We start from the raw sequence: 18,562 nt of genomic DNA on the forward strand, positions 1-18,562 counted from the left end.
GAGAGTGTGGTGGAGGTCGGAGGTGAAGGAAAGAAAGAGTTGGGTATCGTCCGCGTAGAAGTTGTGGGAGATGCCGAAAGAGATGACTGGAGCGAGAAGGGAGGTATAGAGAGAGAAGAGGAAAGGTCAGAGTACAGATCCCTGGGGAACGCCATAATACAGGGGGAAATTGGAGGAGGTGCTGCCACCCTAGGAGACAGTAAAGGAACGGTTGGAGAGGTAAGAGGAGAGCCAGGAGAGGACAGAGCCTTTGAAGCCAAGGGAGGACAGAGTGCTAAGAAGTAAGGGGTGATCAACAGTGTCAAAGGCTGCAGAGAAGTCGAGGAGGATGAGGATAGAGGATAATTAGCAGCCACTTCTGTCCTCTCCGGAGTCGCCCGCCCCCTCGTGCACCAAAACCCACCTCCTCCACTAGATGAATCCCAAAGTAGTATCACCTTAGGGGGATCAATGTAATTTCTTTAGACCTGGACACCCTGTCTTCATTTTCCCACCCCTTTATAGAGACAAACGTGTCTTTTGTTGACTTAAACGAGGTTCTGTGTATTTAATCCCAGACAAAGATTATTAAGAAAACAATGCCTGTACCCCCATTCTCCATTGTGCACCACGAGGTTGCACTTTCCAAGATGGCCGCCCAGGGGAATGATGCCTCAGCACTCTCTGCCTAACCAGGCCCAAGCTCTGCAGCTAGGCTCTGATTGGCTATTGTGTGCCATTTCACCACCAATCCAGCGCTGGCAGGCGTAAGCCGGCCCACATCGCCAAAGCCCAGGAAATAAGGCTGCTTCCTGTCCCGAGCCGCACATGCCATCAGCCAGAAACTCTGCTCCTCACTCGCAAAGGTACAGTTATTTGCCAAGACTATAAACTCCCCAGCAACAGCATTCGAGGGGATTGGGTCCTCCGACGTATTCCATATCTATGACATGTAATCACCACAGCTGTGCTGCTTCGGAAACTTTTTCGGCGTCTGCGTCCTGCCTCGATGACGTCGATGCGCCGCCGTCGAGGACCTCCTCCGACGTACGACGTCATCCGATGTGATAAGTAGGACGCACGACGCCAGTAGCCTCAGTTCCGTTTTTTCCGCGAACGTGTTGCTTCGTGTTTCTCGGTTCTAGCCTCGACTCATTGGAGTTCTGTTCTTTCCGGTTCTTCGAACCTGTTCGTTTGTGAATATTCCTTCGACGATGTCTTCCACTTCGTCTTTAACCCCGCGTCCGGGCTTCAAGAAGTGCGGGGAGTGTGGGTCCAAGATGTCGGTGACTGACTCGCACGATGCCTGCCTCTGGTGCCTCGGGGAGGCCCACGACACGGATGACTGTGTCGACTGCCTGTCGCTCACGTCCAAGGCCTTACGCGAACGTAAGAAGAAATTGTCGGTAGGTCGGGTGTCCAAGCCCCGGAAGTCGAAGTCGGCGGGGCTTTCGACGGATGATTCGAGGGGTGACTCTCCGCGTCATCGTCGGAAGTCTCGTCGGTCTTCTTCTAGGAGTCGGTCTCGCCACTCCTCAGCCTCTTCGAGGCATTCTCGGAAGCGCCGACACCGGTCGCCTTCCAGGTCCTCTTCAGCCGGCACGTCGGTTACCCCACCAGCCGTGCGACGCCGGAGGAATGGGCTTCCTTCGGGAAGAAGATGTTGGCGATTCTTGAGTCGCAGGGTACTCAACCGTCCGCGCCCCCGAGTGGGGTCGGCCGTGAGAGGTCGAGAGCCACCGCTCGCAAGAGTGGTCGGCGCGAGTCACGGGAGAGGTCCCGTTCGGACAAGGGGGCTCGTTCTCGCCGTACCCGTTCCAGGTCCCGGTCCTCGACGCGATCGAGACCGTGTGCACCTGTGATGTCTTCGACGAAGACATCGACGTCTGAGGCGTCGAGGGCGTCGACAGGCTTTCTCGAGGCTCCGGCTCCGAGGAAGTCGTCGAAGCCGTCGACGGTCAGGTCGTCGAGGGACACGCTCGGAGCTCCGGCTTCGAGGGCTGTGTCGACGCCGCCGATACTGGAGGCGCTGCATCTGACGTCGACGCCGATCCTCTCGGCGCCGTTGCCGGTTTTCTCGACGTCGGCGCCGATTCGCTCGACGCCATCGACGCCTTTCGTGTCGGAGGTGCCCCGTGTCTCGGGTGTTCCCCCTAGGAAGGCTCTGGTTAAGAGCAGGCACTCTCGGGTGCCTTTCCACCACTTGGATTATATTTCAGAGGCGGATGAGGATTCGGATGGCCTGGTTCCTAGTCAGGTGCCGGATGACATTGTCTCGGGCCATAGTCAATTTGACGATTTGAGGCAGTCGCTGCATGATGCCAGTGGACTGGACACCTCTCCGGAGGTGGAATTTGGTCGGCCTGAGCCTGGCTCCCATGCCGATTCCTCATACCGGCGCCTTATGGCTAGGGTGTCTGAGTATCTGGGATGGTCTGCTCCCCCAGGGGAGTTTGTGCAGGATGATCTGACGGACATCCTTGATGTTGGTCCCCCAACTGACCCGGTACTGCCGTTCCATATGGCTTTACAGCGTAGGGTGGCGGCGGCTTGGACTGCTCCGGAGAGTCTCCCGGCAGTGGGCAGATCCTTGTCGCGAAAATACCGTCCAGCCAGTGGCGACCCCTGCTACTTGACCAGGCACCCCACTCCGGAAAGTTTGGTGGTGCAGGCGGCCACGGCCCCGGCAAAGCAGGCGTCGTACCCTACCATCCCTCCTGATAGGGACGACAAACGTTTTGATGGCTGGGCGAAGAAGGTGTTTTCTTCTGGTGGTATGGCGCTTCAGGCGGCCAACTCCGTTTGTGCCTTGTCGCGTTTCACGCACACTCTGTGGAACTGTGTTGCGTTAGCGGCTGAACATATTCCCGAAGGGGTCGAACGGGATGGTTTCCTTGCTATGGTCCAGGATGGTAAGGATGCCATGTGTGAGTCCGTTCAGTCGGGTTTGGACTTAGCTGAATGCGTCAGTAGGTCCATGGCGGCGAGCACCGTGATACGCAGGTTTGCGTGGTTGCGGAAGTCGGGGTTTGCTCCTGATGTGCAGTCCCGGCTCCTCAACATGCCCTTTGATGGTGAACATCTTTTTGGCAGCAAGGCTGACGAGAGCCTTGAGAGGTTGCAGACCTCAAAAGCTGCAGCGAAGTCGTTGGGCGCTGCAGTTCGCCAACCTCCGCTTTTTCGTCCTAGGGGACAGCAGTGGAGGGGTGGCTCCTTTCGCTATTACTCGTCCTTTGGTAGAGCGAGAGGAGCTGGCAGTCAAAGGGGCCAACGCAGGGGTACCAGAGGTGGACGACAAGGTACCCGTGGTGCCGGGGCCGCTCGGGCAGTTGCCTCTTTGCCCTCAGGTAACGCCGCAGCCGCTCCTACTCAGTCATGAGGCCATGTACCATGGTTCGCCGGTTGGGGGAAGGCTGGCGCAGCATCTTGTAGAGTGGCGTGCCATTACTTCAGATGTGTGGGTTCTGGAGATCATAACCCACGGCTACTGTCTTCCCTTTCGGCACAGGCCTCGCGACAATCCACCGGGGAACCTCTCTTTGAAGTGTCCGGATCCGCTCCTTGCGCAGGAAATTCAAGCCCTGCTGGAGAAAGGCGCCATAGAACTGGTGCCTGTAGCGGAGAGGAACAAGGGATGGTATTCCCCTTATTTTTTGATTTCGAAGAAAGACGGGGGATTGAGACCCATCATGGACTTGCGCGGTTTGAACAAACTCCTCAGGAAGGACAAGTTCAAGATGGTTACTCTCTCTCAAGTCCTCCAGGCCCTTCAGCTTCAGGACTGGTTGGTGTCACTCGACCTCAAGGATGCTTACTTCCATGTGCCGATCCATCCCAAGCACAAGAAGTACCTGAGGTTCGCGGTTGGCGACTCGCACTTTCAGTTTCGGGTCCTGCCGTTCGGTTTGACCTCCGCCCCGAGGGTTTTCACCAAGCTCATGGTGGTGGTGGCAGCGCATCTCAGGCAAGGGGGGATTCACGTCTACCCCTACCTGGACGATTGGTTGATCAGGGGGAGCTCTCCCGAGCAAGTCCTGGATCATCTGTCCGTCGCCTGCCACTCCCTTCACAGGCTGGGCTTCTCCCTCAATTTAAAGAAGTCCCATTTGACGCCAACACAGAGGCTCCAGTACATCGGAGCAGTGCTCGACACTTCCCTGGGGCAGTGTTTTCCTCCCCAGGTGAGGGCTCTTCACATTCAGCAGATGGTGCACAAGTTTCAGCATGCCCAGACGCTCCCGGCGTTCGAGTTCTTGAGGTTGCTCGGCCTCATGGCATCCTGCATTCTTCTGGTGCCAGAGGCTCGCCTGCGGATGAGATCTTTGCAGTGGGCACTCAAGACGCAATGGTCGCAGTCCTCCGGCAGGATGTCGGACCCGGTTCAGGTGCCGCCCTCGGTCGCCCGGGACCTTCTGTGGTGGGCTGTCGAAGGCAACTTGATGAAGGGGGCTCCGTTTTGGCTACCCTGGCCGGAGGTGACGATCGTGACGGATGCATCCCTCACGGGATGGGGAGCTCATGCCAACGGGCTGACAGTCAGCGGTCGTTGCTCTCCGTCGGAGTCCAGACTCCATATCAATCTGTTGGAGCTGAGGGCCGTCAGGCTAGCCCTGAAGGCTTTTCTGCCGACTGTGCGAGGAAAGGCTGTCCTGATCATGACGGACAACACTGTGGCCATGCACTACCTCAACAAAAAGGGGGGGGCAGGGTCACTTCCTCTGTGCAGGGAGGCGATGCAGCTCGAGTTCTGGGCCATCCGGCAGGAAGTTTCGATCTCGGCAGTTCATCTGGCCGGAGACGAAAACGTGACGGCGGACGCTCTGAGCAGGCAGAGCGCGATCTCTCACGAGTGGGAGTTGGCTCAGGAGATTCTCCTGGAGATCTTCGCCCTTTGGGGGACCCCTCAAGTGGATCTCTTCGCCTCCAGTGTCAACCGGAAGTGCGAGAGGTTTTGCTCGCGGGAATTTCCTCCGAAAGGAGCCTTAGGCGACGCGTTTGTGGTGGAGTGGTCATTCCCGCTGCTGTACGCGTTTCCTCCAGTCCCCGTCATCCCGCAAGTGCTGCGGAGGTTGCGGAAGTTCGGTTCCCGGATGATCCTCATTGCTCCGGCGTGGGCTCGGAGGACGTGGTACCCGGACCTTCTCGACTTGTCCATCTGCCCTCCACGTCGTCTTCCCTACCGAGACGATCTGCTCTCACGGGAGGGGGGTCAGGTTCTCCATCCAGAGGTCGGATCCCTCAACCTTCACGCTTGGCTTCTGAAAGGTTGAGGTATAAGGATTGGGACCTCCCTGAAGACGTGATGGAGGTGTTGCTTTCGGCCCGAAGGCCCGCAACTAAGTCTCTGTACCGTTGCCGTTGGCGTAAGTTCTGCGACTGGTGCAGAGTTCAGAATGTGGATCCTTTTGCATGTGACATCCCCATGGTTCTGTCCTTTTTGCTTTCTTTGGCCCACAGGGGCTTGCAAGTGGGTACCATTAAAGGTTACCTGGCGGCGCTGTCCATCTTTAAGCGCTCATCTGAAGAATGTTCTTACTTTAAAATCCCTTTAATTTCACAGTTTCTGAAAGGGCTCACTAATGTGTTCCCTCCGTCGCCTTTCCTGGTGCCCGGTTGGGATTTAAACCTTGTTCTTAGGTTTCTTATGGGTGCTCCGTTTGAGCCTTTACATTCTTGCCCTTTGAGGCTGTTGACTTTGAAAACTGCGTTTCTAGTTGCGGTTACTTCCGCTCGCAGAGTGAGTGAGTTACAGGCACTTTCTGTTAAGCCACCCTTCACTGTATTTCACAAGGACAGGGTTGTCCTTCGAGTTCGTCCTTCTTTTCTTCCAAAGGTAGTGACGGAATTTCATTTGGCCCAGAAGATTGTTCTTCCGGCTTTCTATCCTCCTCCGCATCCTGGTAAGGAAGAGGAGAGGCTCCATAGGCTTGATCCTAGGAGAGCTTTGAGCTTTTATGTTTCTCGCATGTCCCGGGTCAGAGTGGACGATCAACTCTTTATTGGTTACGCTGGTAAGCGCTTGGGGCAAGCTGTGACGATACAGACTTTGTCACGCTGGATTATTTTGGCCATCTCGGAGTGTTACCGCTTGGCGGGTAAGGACCCACCGGCTGGCTTGCGGGCCCATTCTACCAGGGGCGTGGCTGCATCTACTGCCCTGCAGAGGGGTGTTCCTATTCGCAACATCTGTGATGCTGCCACCTGGGCTTCAGTACATACATTTGTACGGCATTATTCCCTCGATTCCATCAGAGGGCAGGATCTGGCCTTTGGCAAGGCGGTCCTTTGCTCTGCTATTTGATTGGCTATTCTAAATTTTGTTTCTAAATTCTTTCCCTCCTCCTTGATTTGGTACTGCTTTGGGAGTCTGTCATAGATATGGAATACGTCGGAGGACCCAATCCCCTCGAAGAACAAGTTACTTTCTTACCTGGTAACGTTCTTTCGAAGGGATGGTCCGACGACGTATTCCATATCGCTCCCACCCTGCCTTCCCCGCTGCAGAATTTCTGTTGCGATTGCAGCTTACGTTCCGTAAGGCTTTGTGTCGGACTGGCAGTTGACTAATGTCACACGTTCTGGGGGAAAAAACTACAACTGAGGCTACTGGCGTCGTGCGTCCTACTTATCACATCGGATGACGTCGTACGTCGGAGGAGGTCCTCGACGGCGGCGCATCGACGTCATCGAGGCAGGACGCAGACGCCGAAAAAGTTTCCGAAGCAGCACAGCTGTGGTGATTACATGTCATAGATATGGAATACGTCGTCGGACCATCCCTTCGAAAGAACGTTACCAGGTAAGAAAGTAACTTGTTCTTCTACGGCCCCGAGCCTGTGGAACCTGTCTGCGCCCGCACCTGAGCACCAAACAAGGATCCCTGTACCACCTGACCCTGACGACCCCATTGTGCGCCACAACACTCTGTATACACGAGCCTACATGTTTATCGTTCATTACAATGACTTGGTAACGTTACTGTATATGTTGTCACCTATCTGTTACTAACTAGCCTACGTACTGCATACACTGTAAGTTCAGAGCAGACATCAGTCACCCAGCCACTCGACCCTCTCCCCGGGCTCGACTCATGTCTGGCATACTAGCCCTTCACAAGCTGCCCTCATCAGTGTATCAGGCTGTGCATCACCCAAGTGCCGTCACTCGCCTCTTCGCCGAGTATTGCTGCATCCTACCAACATCATTCTAAAACCCAACCGAGCTGCCTCGTGACGCCCTGAAACTAGCCTGCTGCCCATACCATTAATTGCAGCTGCCAATCTCAACTTCCTGTGTAACAAGCCGATGCCCCCTACAAACTTTTCTAGTCATACCTGGGTTACCACTCCCCGGAAAGCCACTGCCCACCACTTAATTGTTGATGCCCACCATTGAAATATATGCACCCATCACAACTATGTTCCGAAACTGCTGCCCACTTTGAAATGTTTGCTGCATTATTGTCTGATTACTCATTTTAGTTCGTATGCTGCCCACTTTAACGTGCCAATTGCTCACCTTCCAAAAATGCTGCATACGTTGTACTTTTGCTGCCCACTTGTTTGCTACCCTCTTTAATGTGCCTATTGCCGCTGCACACGTACTTTTTCTGCCCACTTGTTTGCTGGCCATTTATAACATGCTCCCCTTCCAAAAACTGCTGCACACTTCGTATTGTTTGCTGCCCACTTGTTTGCTGTCCATGTTTAACATGCTTATTGCTCACCTTCCAAAAACGGTTGCACGCGTTGTACTTTTGCTGCCCACTTGTTTGCTGCCCCCTTTAACGTTCTTATTGCTGCTGCACACGTTGTACTTTTGCTGCCCACTTGTTTGCTGCCCATTTTTAAAGTGCCTATTGCTCACCTTCCAAAAACCGCTGCACACGTCGTATTGTTTGCTGCCCTCTTGTTTGCTGCCCATCTTTAACGTGCCTATTGCTCACCTCCTCAAAACTGCTGCCCGCTCTGAAAGGTTTGCTGCCTACGTGTCTGCTACCCGTTTGTGTATTGTAAACTGCCATTTAAAAAAAAAAAACTGCCAGCCCATTTAGACACAACTCATAGTGATTGACTTCATCGCCTTAATCCACTCAGGAGCGTACTCACTCCCACACTCCGACAACATACCACCCACACCATTCCTTGCAGCACTACCCACAAGCACATTCACTCCACTACCACAACCTGCCTGCCCAGCGCCTATGTTTAACTGCACCACCACCATACCCATTCCACACCACAGTACACAAACCAACTCTCACCCCTTACCTCTCCACCTGAGAAATCAAAGGCTAGGCTCCCGATCTACCCGCCTCTTAGCCAACCCTTGAACAAAAGCAGCTAAGCCACATGTCCACCTGACAGGACCAACACCCAGCCCTATGCCAATAACCCATAGCAAAATTGTCACTCCTACGAGCATCCCTACAAAATCCAAACCAGACTACAACCAGAAAGCACAACTCCAATGTGCACTTATTAATGCACGCTCCTTACCAGCGCCACGCCATAGAGATTCACAACCTCATCACTGAACTAAACCTAGACTTCTTAGCCTTCACCGAGACCCGGCTACATGAAGCCTCTGGCCCAGCCATCTGCCAAACCTTACCACCAGGCTAATCATCCTTCACCAAGACAGAATCTCTAGAAAAGGGGGAGAGTTTGCCCTAATTCTCAGGGAGACTCTAAATGCCAGACAACTAAAAACTGTTGAGGCTGACAACTTCGACATGCTCTCAGTAAAAAATATCTCCTATGCCAAATGTCACCATAACACTACACAGTGTATACCGGCCTCCAGGCCCAACTCTCGACTTCCAAGCTAACCTCACCCATATCGTAGGGGACAACCTTAAAACTAACACAAGAGCCATTCTCCTAGGTGACCTCAACCTGGGCTTCAAAGAACACACAGACAAGAAAGGCAAAGCATTCGCCAAAGCAATTCAGGACCTTGGTTTCAACCAACTTATCAACGACCCGACCCACACCAAAGGTCGTATACTAGATTGGGTCGCGGACCACAACTGTGAGGTCGACATTAGCTCTAACACCCCACGCCCATGGACTGACCACCATCTACTGCACTTCTTCATACCCTCAAACAGTAGGGAACCCCAACCCACCTGCGCCAGCCACGATAGGCAGGTCAAAGAAACTACTCACCACGGAAAGAATCCTCCCTCTTTTTGAAGCCTCAGCGCTTGCTCATCCAACATCTAACAACCCTACAGAACTAGTAGAGATCTATAACACCACTCATAAAGAGGTATTAAACGCTATAGCTCCACTAGAAAAGAAAAAAGCCAAGCAGATACTTCATGCCAACTCATGGTTCACACAAGAACTCCAAGATGCTCGAACCGTTAAAAGAGCAGCACTCATGGCAAACGAACCCCTCCACTACCACAAGAGACACCTACCTTACAGTTGCCAAACAATACAAGCTGGCCATCTCTAAAGCCAAAGATGCCACCTACAACTCCAGAATTGAGAAAGCAAACTCCCAACCTAAAGAGTTATTCTCCAACAACATTGAGCACGCCATGTTAAACAAAATCAAAACACCCAGAACAAAATTAAGACCCAATTTGACAAACTGCCCAAAGACACACCACCCACATCAAAGCCCCCTGCTACCTCACCAGCCTCAGACTCCCCACAGGGCACAAACAAACCCATACCTTTTGCATTCAGAGAAGTTACTATCCCTGAAGTCCTAAGGATCATGAAGCATACCAAACCATCGCTATGTAAAGGAGACACATGCCCAGCCACTTTAGCCAAAGACTGTGCGACAGCTCTGGCCCCATTCATCACTACCTTTATCAATGTCTCCTTCGCCAACAGCACCGTCCCGCCCGCCCTCAAGGAAGCATGGGTTTCGACCATTACTAAGGACACCTACCCTTGACCCTGACTCCCCAAACAACTACCGTCCTATTACCACAGTGCCATTCCTGCTGAAAATTCTTGACAAGGCTGCCTATTTACAGATCCAGTCCTACCTGGAAACTCATAATATCCTAGGTAAAAGACAATCTGGCTACCGCCTACGTCACGGCACGGAATCAGCCCTACTGGGCCTTAAGAATCAATTACTCAAAGCCATGGACAAAGGCAAATCCTCACTCCTCCTTCTCTTGGATCTCTCTGCGGCCTTTGACTTGGTTGACCACAAGATCCTGTGTAAACATCTCACTGACATTGCTCACTTTTCACAAGAAGCTACCGCATGGGTCACCTCCTTTCTGGAGGGCAGAGCTATGAGGGTCTTCACCGACCAGGCCTCAGCTTCTCCATCCCCCATTGAATGTGGAGCGCCACAAGGATCATGTACCTCCCCCACTCATAATCTATTCACCCTCCCCCTGTTCAGCGACCTAGAAGAATTCTGCATAGTTTTCACCAACTATGCCGACGACACACAAATTCTTCCCCCCCTAAGAGGAAACTATGAAGAAGACCTCAACACCCTCCAGAAGACATATGCACACATCCAAGCTTGGATGGCAGCCAATGGTCTCTGCTTGAATGGGGAAAAGACAGAAATTCTACTGGTAGGCCAAAATAAAATCCCTAAAAAAACTAGACAACAAATACAGCTCTTTCAGTATGGAGAACTCTGTTATTACAGCCTCTACTGCAGTGAAAACTCTCGGTGTATATTTGGACTCCACCTTATCAATGGACAGACAAGTCAGTGCCATCTCTTCGTCAGTGGCACTTACAACAAAAATGATAAATGCTGTAAAACCCCACCTGTCGCCAAATAACTGCCTTAACATTGCCAGAGCCACAATTGGCTCACAACTTGGCTATTGTAACATCCTACTCCTAGGCACATCTGCAAATAACATTAACAGACTACAGATTGCACAAAACAGCATCATTAGAGCCGCCCTAAGCATCCCCAGGCGAGGAAAGAGACCCACTGGCTCCCCATCAAAGAACGCATAACATTCAAGGCCCTCACGATCACACACAAATGCCTTGCCTAAACTGCCCCGACCTACCTAGCAGAAAGAATACACCAGGCTCCGGCCTACAGACCAAAACATGACAAATACTCTCACCTACTCTCAGTCCCAGCATTTAACAGAGCTAAAGCTGGCGACACCAGTTTTTAAGTCTTAGCCCCAAAAGCCTGGAATGCGCTCCCGCTCAGCTTAAGAAACGAAGAATCCCTCACAGTATTTAGAAAGGTGCTAAAAACAGAGCTATTTAACTAGACCGTTTGCCATAAAGTACTGCCTCCAATAATGTTCCTCTGTAACCTTGGAACACCCTCAGCACTGTCATTTTAACCTGTACTACTGCCTATGAAATATCTGTCACAGAGATTCTAGAATGGCCTCTGAGAGAGCAGCAGCTTAAGGAAGCAGCTCCTGCCCTCCACCCTAGCAACCATCTGAAGCCCAACTGACAATGTCAACCAAGAAGAAAACTGAGGCAGTGGACAATCCTCTTTCAAAAAAGCCAAAATAGATTTGTGAAGAATCTGAAGATGATATTCCCAGCATTGCTGACATCTTTAAGCTATTGAAGCAGGTGGCCAGTGACATGAGTGAAGTGAAAGCTACCCTGAATAACTTGTCTTGCAAAGTCAGTGGCCTAGAGACTCCAATGGTTGATGTTGAAAGCAGGACATCTGGACTTGAAAGGGAAGCCTCTGGAAGTTACAGAGCCTATCGGGAACTACAGGAGAACATGTCTAGGCTGCAATTAACAAATATGAATTTGGAAATACAGGCTAGGAGCAACAATGACCGCCTGATTGGCATTCCTGAAAAACCAGAACAACTTCTGTCTGCCTTGGTGGTTGATGTGCTGCAAGGAAGTCCTCCTGGTTGTGATGTCCAGCCAAATGATCTGGATTTAACTTTTAGAGCTGGCAAACTAGAGGAAGGGAAGCCTCGACAAATTATTTTAAAATGTGTGCGAACCTCTGTCAAGGAAAAGGTGTTATACTTGGCAAGGCAACAAGATTCTCTGGCATGGCTTCCCTAAGGATGTTGCACTTAAAAGGAAGGCGTTCAACGAAACCAAGCGCCTGGCTAGGGAGCGTGGCCTTAAAACTGCCTTGATGAAGCTTGCGACTTTAAAACTGTTCCTATCAGACGGAGTAAAAATAACTGATTTCCCTGAACAAGCATGTGTTTGGCTTCGGCACCTTCCAACCAAGAAACCTTTACCACAATAGAGTTTGCTTTGCTCTGCTTATTACTATTATTATTGTTATGGTTATGGTTCTTCATGCTTTTAAATTCATATTTTCTTTTTCAAATTATCTAATCATAATTTACTTGTTCGGATTTGACAAAACATTAATTTATAATTGCTTATTTTATTTATAAAGTGTCTATTTCACTTTGTACCGTTAAACTGCATAGTGCGTGCGCATTTGAATGTGTGTGTTTTCAGGATTCCTTGAGATACGCGTATGTTTTGAGTAAGGCCCAATAGCTGGGCCGAGTGGAGGCCCAATAGCTGGACCGAGTGGAGGAGGCGACTGCTCCTTCCTCTTATTCCATGCAACAGGGTGAGAAGGGCCTAACTGAGACTTCCTGCCCAATGGAGACCCCTCCAAAGCAAACGCTAGAACATTCATTGGCCTAGACCCCAAGACGAGCAAAAACATTTCCTTTTACAATTTCGTATACCCGCTGGCCCCTAATAAACGTAATGGAAGATCACAGCCAGTATTCCATTGAAGATGTGTTTCTGTCCCTTGCGCTTCATCCATGGCACCTGAACTGCCTCTTCAATAGTTACATTGTGGAAACCATGCGCTGTCCTGTATACTGTATGACATCATGCTTTCCAATGGTTGATTAATGGTTTTGTATTAATGCATGGAGTTTGAAGTATTGTATTATTTTATGGACGCCGTCTGTTTTCTTTGAGTATTAGTATTGGCGTAAAGGATGCCTTTGTGGAATCTACATGGTGACTTTTAACGTGAATACCTATCATAATGCGCAATTAAGATGCATGTATGTGATAATGCATGGAGTTCCATGGACGTTGTCTGTTTTCCTGGAGTGTTCCGCCTGCGAGATCTGCAAGGTGACTTTAAACATGCATACCTATTTTATTATGTAGGTAAAATGCAAGTGTAACTGAAATGTGCATTATGAACACCTGGCCTAGTTGGAAAAGGTCGTGTGAATAAGCAGCGCGCTCTGGGGAAACGTTGGCACACCATGTTATTGGTTGCAACGTTGCCGTCTTCACACTAAAATGGCAGCGCTTGTGTTAGGTCTCGGGCTCCTTTACTTTATGGGAGATTGTTATATGCATTCTATGACTAATTGTATCCCAACCTATTCTACAAAAGCTTATGCTATGATTATTTGTGTGTGTGGTTTTGGAAAGTGTGCGAATGCTACTAGTGGCCTCTCAGCTTTGGTGAGTGGGTACTGTGTGATTGATATGCATTATCCAGGTGCGTTACTATACCATTTTTAAGTGCGGGGCTGTTTTGTTTTCCTCGCTTAGCTGCATAAGTAATGACAAGGTAACTGGACTATCCGCCTCTTGTTCACCATTTCTGATAATAATAGTCTAGGTGTTATTGACCAGGTCTATGGCCTTGCTTTCTTATGTATGAAAGGTAGTCACCTCCTATAGAGCGCAGGTTTGCAACCTCAGGCTTTCCGGATTTTATTGCCACGGCTCCTATGATGTATGTTTATGAATGGGTGTTGGCCTCACAGGATGTTCCCCTAGGCCCTTGTATTTATTGGGTGACATGTAGCTCTTATGCTATATGTGGACAAGAACGTGCTATTTCACAAGAGAGCTATCCAATAGTGCAATACTGTTGGACGTTTTAGTAAGGTAATAATCAGGGTATATCGTTGGGCTGCTGAAGTTAAACATGCATGGACTAATTTGTTGGATATTTGGTGCACTTTCAAGCAATACAGTACAGTAGGGTAATTCAATAGTAGAGACTGTTTCTTAAGCGACTGTGTTCTGATCTAAAGAATGTCTTGGTTTAAAAAAAAAAAAAAACTGCTCATCGTTACCAGGTTTCCAGGTAATGTGATCACAGAGTGAGGTTGTTAAACATTTTACATAGGTAATGTTGTTATGAATGTTTGAACTCTTAACGCAAACAAACAATGTCTTAAAGAGATTTAGTGAGCAAGGAAGCCAAACCTTGACTGGGGGGGATTAACAAATAGGCGATAGATTTAGGTTTGTTACACTCATTGATGTTTACTAAGCTTCTGCCCTTGATACGCGGGGTTCACTTTATGTGAATAAGTATTTATTAAATTATATGATGTTACAGTGCAAGCTGCAGAGGTCTAATGTAGTTACACTTTGGCTATTGTGGCGTTGCATTTGCTATTTGGTTCTATATGTTTGAACCTATTAGTATGTCCTTGTTGCTCACGCGATTGTTTGATTATGGGAAAATTCATAACCAGTTGGCCATTTGCCTGTGATGAAGAATGAAATTAATTTGGTTTTAGATGCTTTGTTTGTCAATAAGGTTATATACTTACAGGGTGGTGGTGGGAGATTTAAGGTTTATTGCATTTTTACTCTTTAAGTGTTACTTTGCAACCTCTTTTTCAAAAGTGCTGACTTGTTGCTGTATCTTTACAGTGTTTCATCTATTTGTGACCTACATCTATTTTGTCTGGTTGCCTTTTGTCCTGTTGGCACATGGGCTACCGCCTTTTTCTTTTACTTTTTCTTTTACTCTTTCTATTATTTCAACTTGTTTTAGCCTTCTCCTTTTGCTTTTTCCTTTACTATTTCTATTGTTTCAACTTGTTTTACTTTTTTTAAATAACCAGAAAATTTATTTCAGAGAACTCAATATGTTTGGTGATATGAATACTAAAACTGTGAGTCATCTCAACATCGTCTCGTGGAACATAAATGGATTTAAGACTGTCACTAAGAGAACCAAAGTTTTGTCTTACTTGCGAGCAAATTCCTGTGATATTGCCCTCCTCCAAGAGACACACCTTAATGATCTTGAGTCTGAGAAACTGAAACGAGGTTGTGTTGGTGAAACTTTTTTTTCAACCTACACGTCCAGCAAAAGGGGAGTTTCAATACTGATCAAGAAAAATCTGCCAATATCTATCCTCTCTAGCAAATCAGATAAAGAAGGGAGAATCATCTGTGTCTTGCTCAAAGTCCAGGATTCCAAATACCTTCTATGTAATGTGTATGCACCAAACCTGGATGAACCAATTTTCTTTCACGAATTGGCGGCACTGCTTCAAAGCTATGATGTGGGTTCCATTGTCCTGGTTGGTGATTTCAACCTGGTACAAGATCCTGCTCTGGATCGTTCAAATGGGGACTGCTCTAGAAACCCCAAAAAAAGCAAGAGCTTGTTGGATGATCTAATGAGGGAGTTCAACCTGGCTGATATATGGCGACTGGAACACCCGTGTGAAAGGGACTATACATTTCATTCTCAGTGTCACGATACATACTCACGCGTTGACTTTACCCTAACCTCAGTATAGGTGACATCCAGTTGTTATGATTCCAAAATTGGGCTTATTGCTCTGTCGGATCATGCTCCTTTGGCTCTGAACCTCTCATTACAACACACTTTAATAAAGTCATCAAGATGGAGGATGAATTTGAACATTCTTAACAATGAACATATCCGGGAGGAAATCAAAGATGAAATTGAGAACTTTATCCAGATTAACAGGACCGATGATGTCAAAATCTCTTCAGTGTGGGAGGCACTGAAGTGCTTGCCCGTGGTCTTCTGATTGATAGGACTGGTAAGCAAAGAAAAGTAAGGGCAGAGGAAATTCGGAGGCTCTCCAGTGAGGCAAAAAGACTGGACAAATTATTTGCAAGTAGCAGGGATGAAGGAACTAAGAACAATCTGAGGAGAGCCAAATTTGAACTAACTAAAATAATATCAAGCCAAGTGGACTATGCCCTTTTCAGACAAAAAATAAATTATTTTGAAAACGTTGAAAAGGCTGGGAAGTTGCTGGCATACAGACTGAAAGTGACAGAGTGAACGTTTCATTTCAGCAATTGAAAATCGAAACTGGAGACTAAGCAGAAGGAAATTAACAAATTGTTTAGTGACTTTTATGCAAAGCTTTGAGTCAGACATGAACTGTGATGAGACGGAAATTGAAAATTATCTTAACTCTTATGACATACCCCAACTCTCAGACGATCAATCGGCGAGTCTTGAGGAAGACTTTACGGTCGAAGATATAAAATTGGCTATTTCGAAACCTACTGGGGGTAAATCGCCGGGTGTCGATGGCCTACCAAGCGAATTTTACAGAATCATACCAGAGCCGGCTATACAGCTCTTGTGTGATGTCTACAAGGATGCCTTTGATTCAGGATTGTTGCCTGGAATGATGTGACATGCATTAATAACTGTTCTAAAGAAAAAAGACAAGTGTCCCACGAGGTGTGAAAACTACAGGCCGATTAGCCTGATTAATTGTGATTGCAAAATCCTTGCAAAAATGCTGGCAATACGTTTGGAACCAGTGATTACAACTCTAATTCACAAAAACCAAGTCGGATTTGTTACAGGTAGGGCTGTGGCTGATGATATGCGCCGTCTACTGCTGTCAATTGAGAATGGTCATAGACGACAAGTAGCTACTGCTGTCATTTCTTTAGACGCCGAGAAGGCATTTGATTGGGTGGAGTGGGCCTTCTTGTTCTCTTTTCTGAAGAGAATGAAATTTGGTCAAAGATATTAACAATGGGTGCAGCTTCTGTACAGATGCCCATCCGCTAGTGTACTCACCAATGGTCTCATTTCTGATGCATTTACACTCCACAGGGGCACGAGGCAGGGTTGTCCTCTCTCTCCTCTGTTGTTTATCCTGTCTATGGAACCGCTGTGAATCTAAAGCCGATAATTGGTAGCGACCGTGAAAATTTGCTTTGGTTGTATGCTGACAATCTATTGGTCGTCTTCAAGATCCAGTTAATGGCATACCCCACTTGATGCAAGACATTCAGCAATTCTCAACTGTATCAGGCTATAAAATTAACTGGGGTAAGACCGAAATTTGACCACTCAATAATCAGTGTCAACATAATGCATGTGCTCATTTCCAATTCAGATGGTGTAGTGATAGAATCAAATACTTAGGCATCTGGATTGGTGCTGAGGTGGTGAAATTGCTAGCAATGAATTTTGAAATGCTCCTCCCTAAATTACGTTCTGACCTGGAGAGGTGGGGGCTCTTACATCTGCCCACATGGGGGAAAATGAACTGCATTAAAATTAACCTGGCTCCTCGAGTGAACCATCTTCTATCTATGTTGCCTATCAAAGTTCCTGGTCATTTTTTCACAGAAATAGACAAACTTATGCATAAGTTTATTTGGAGCGGAAAACCTTCAAGACTCGCAATCTGGAAATTACAACTGCCTTTGAAAAAAGGTGGGATGAATTTACCTAACTTCTTTGAGTACCATCTTTCATTTTCAACTTGACATCTCTGTAAACTACTTGAATCGAATAACGAATTTTCACAGTGTGTAATGTGGGAGTGTGGCGCTATATCCCAGTTGGAGCCCAGAGCATTGCTAACATCAAAGAAAAATAAATCAAAGGGAGCAAATCATTTTACCAGTTTTCTACAAGATTCCTGGTGTGACATCTCAGAACGCATGAATGCAGACCCCTACCTACACATGGATGCCACCATTTGGCTCAATCCAGCCTTGAAGAGCCAAGGGAAGGTTTTCTTCTGGCCAGAGTGGTTCTTGGCGGGAATAAAATCCTTCCGCGATCTAATAGATGGAGGAAATTGGATCCCGTACACACAGCTGACTCGAACTGACACGATATGCCTGGTTGTTCATTTACTGAGTACAGAAAACTGAAGGCTGTTGTAACTGCTTGCCTTGGTGGGCCTGATTTGCTGAATGCAAATATTGCCTGGTCTATGTTGCAGTTATGTGGGAGCGCTACTCATCCGGCTGCTACGATGTATGGATTTTTAAAAACATACAGTATGGAAGATTCGAGGCTGCCTGTAGTCTGGGCAGATGAGTTAGGAGAAGAAATTGATTGTGTCTGTTGGCAGCGCTGCTGTGAGAACACCCGGTTGGTGAGTCTGGACTGGGGTCTGAGAGCATCACAAATTAAACTGCTCTTCCGGTCCTACTGGACACCGGTTAGCTTATTTAAGGGACAACTCATGGATAATGAACTCTGTTGGAAGTGCAAGGGTGCTAGAGGATCCCTCAGTCATCTGATATGGTTTTGTCCTAAAACGAAGAAATTCTGGGAGTGTGTATGTGAGAGGCTAGGACTGGTTTTGAGCTGTACGATTCCCCTCTCAGCCACTTTATTGATTCTAGGGGACTTATCAGTGATAGATGACATCTCTTTTGGGCAGGCGACTTGGCTACTCCGTGCCAGTATGGTTGCTAAGAGGATGATATTGAGATCATGGAAGTCGAACAGCTCCTTTAACATCGATGAATGGGTGGACGAGCTTTTAACTATTTCAACCTATGAGAAAACGATCTACAAGAATGCTGATGATAGTGAGACATTCTGGGACGTTTGGAGCAGATTCCTGGAG

The 18,562-nt window shown here is 48.2% G+C and overlaps 1 protein-coding gene across 3 annotated transcripts in view; it reads left to right on the forward strand.

The window, feature by feature from the left end:
• Positions 1-18,562, forward strand: part of SLX4IP (SLX4 interacting protein) — a 1,704,175-nt gene that overhangs the window by 226,265 nt on the left and 1,459,348 nt on the right. The gene's annotated exons all lie outside the window — the stretch shown is intronic.

Source organism: Ambystoma mexicanum, chromosome 4q (assembly GCF_040938575.1).
Source record: "Ambystoma mexicanum isolate Mex_15411 chromosome 4q, UKY_AmexF1_1, whole genome shotgun sequence".
Lineage (NCBI taxonomy): Eukaryota > Metazoa > Chordata > Amphibia > Caudata > Ambystomatidae > Ambystoma > Ambystoma mexicanum.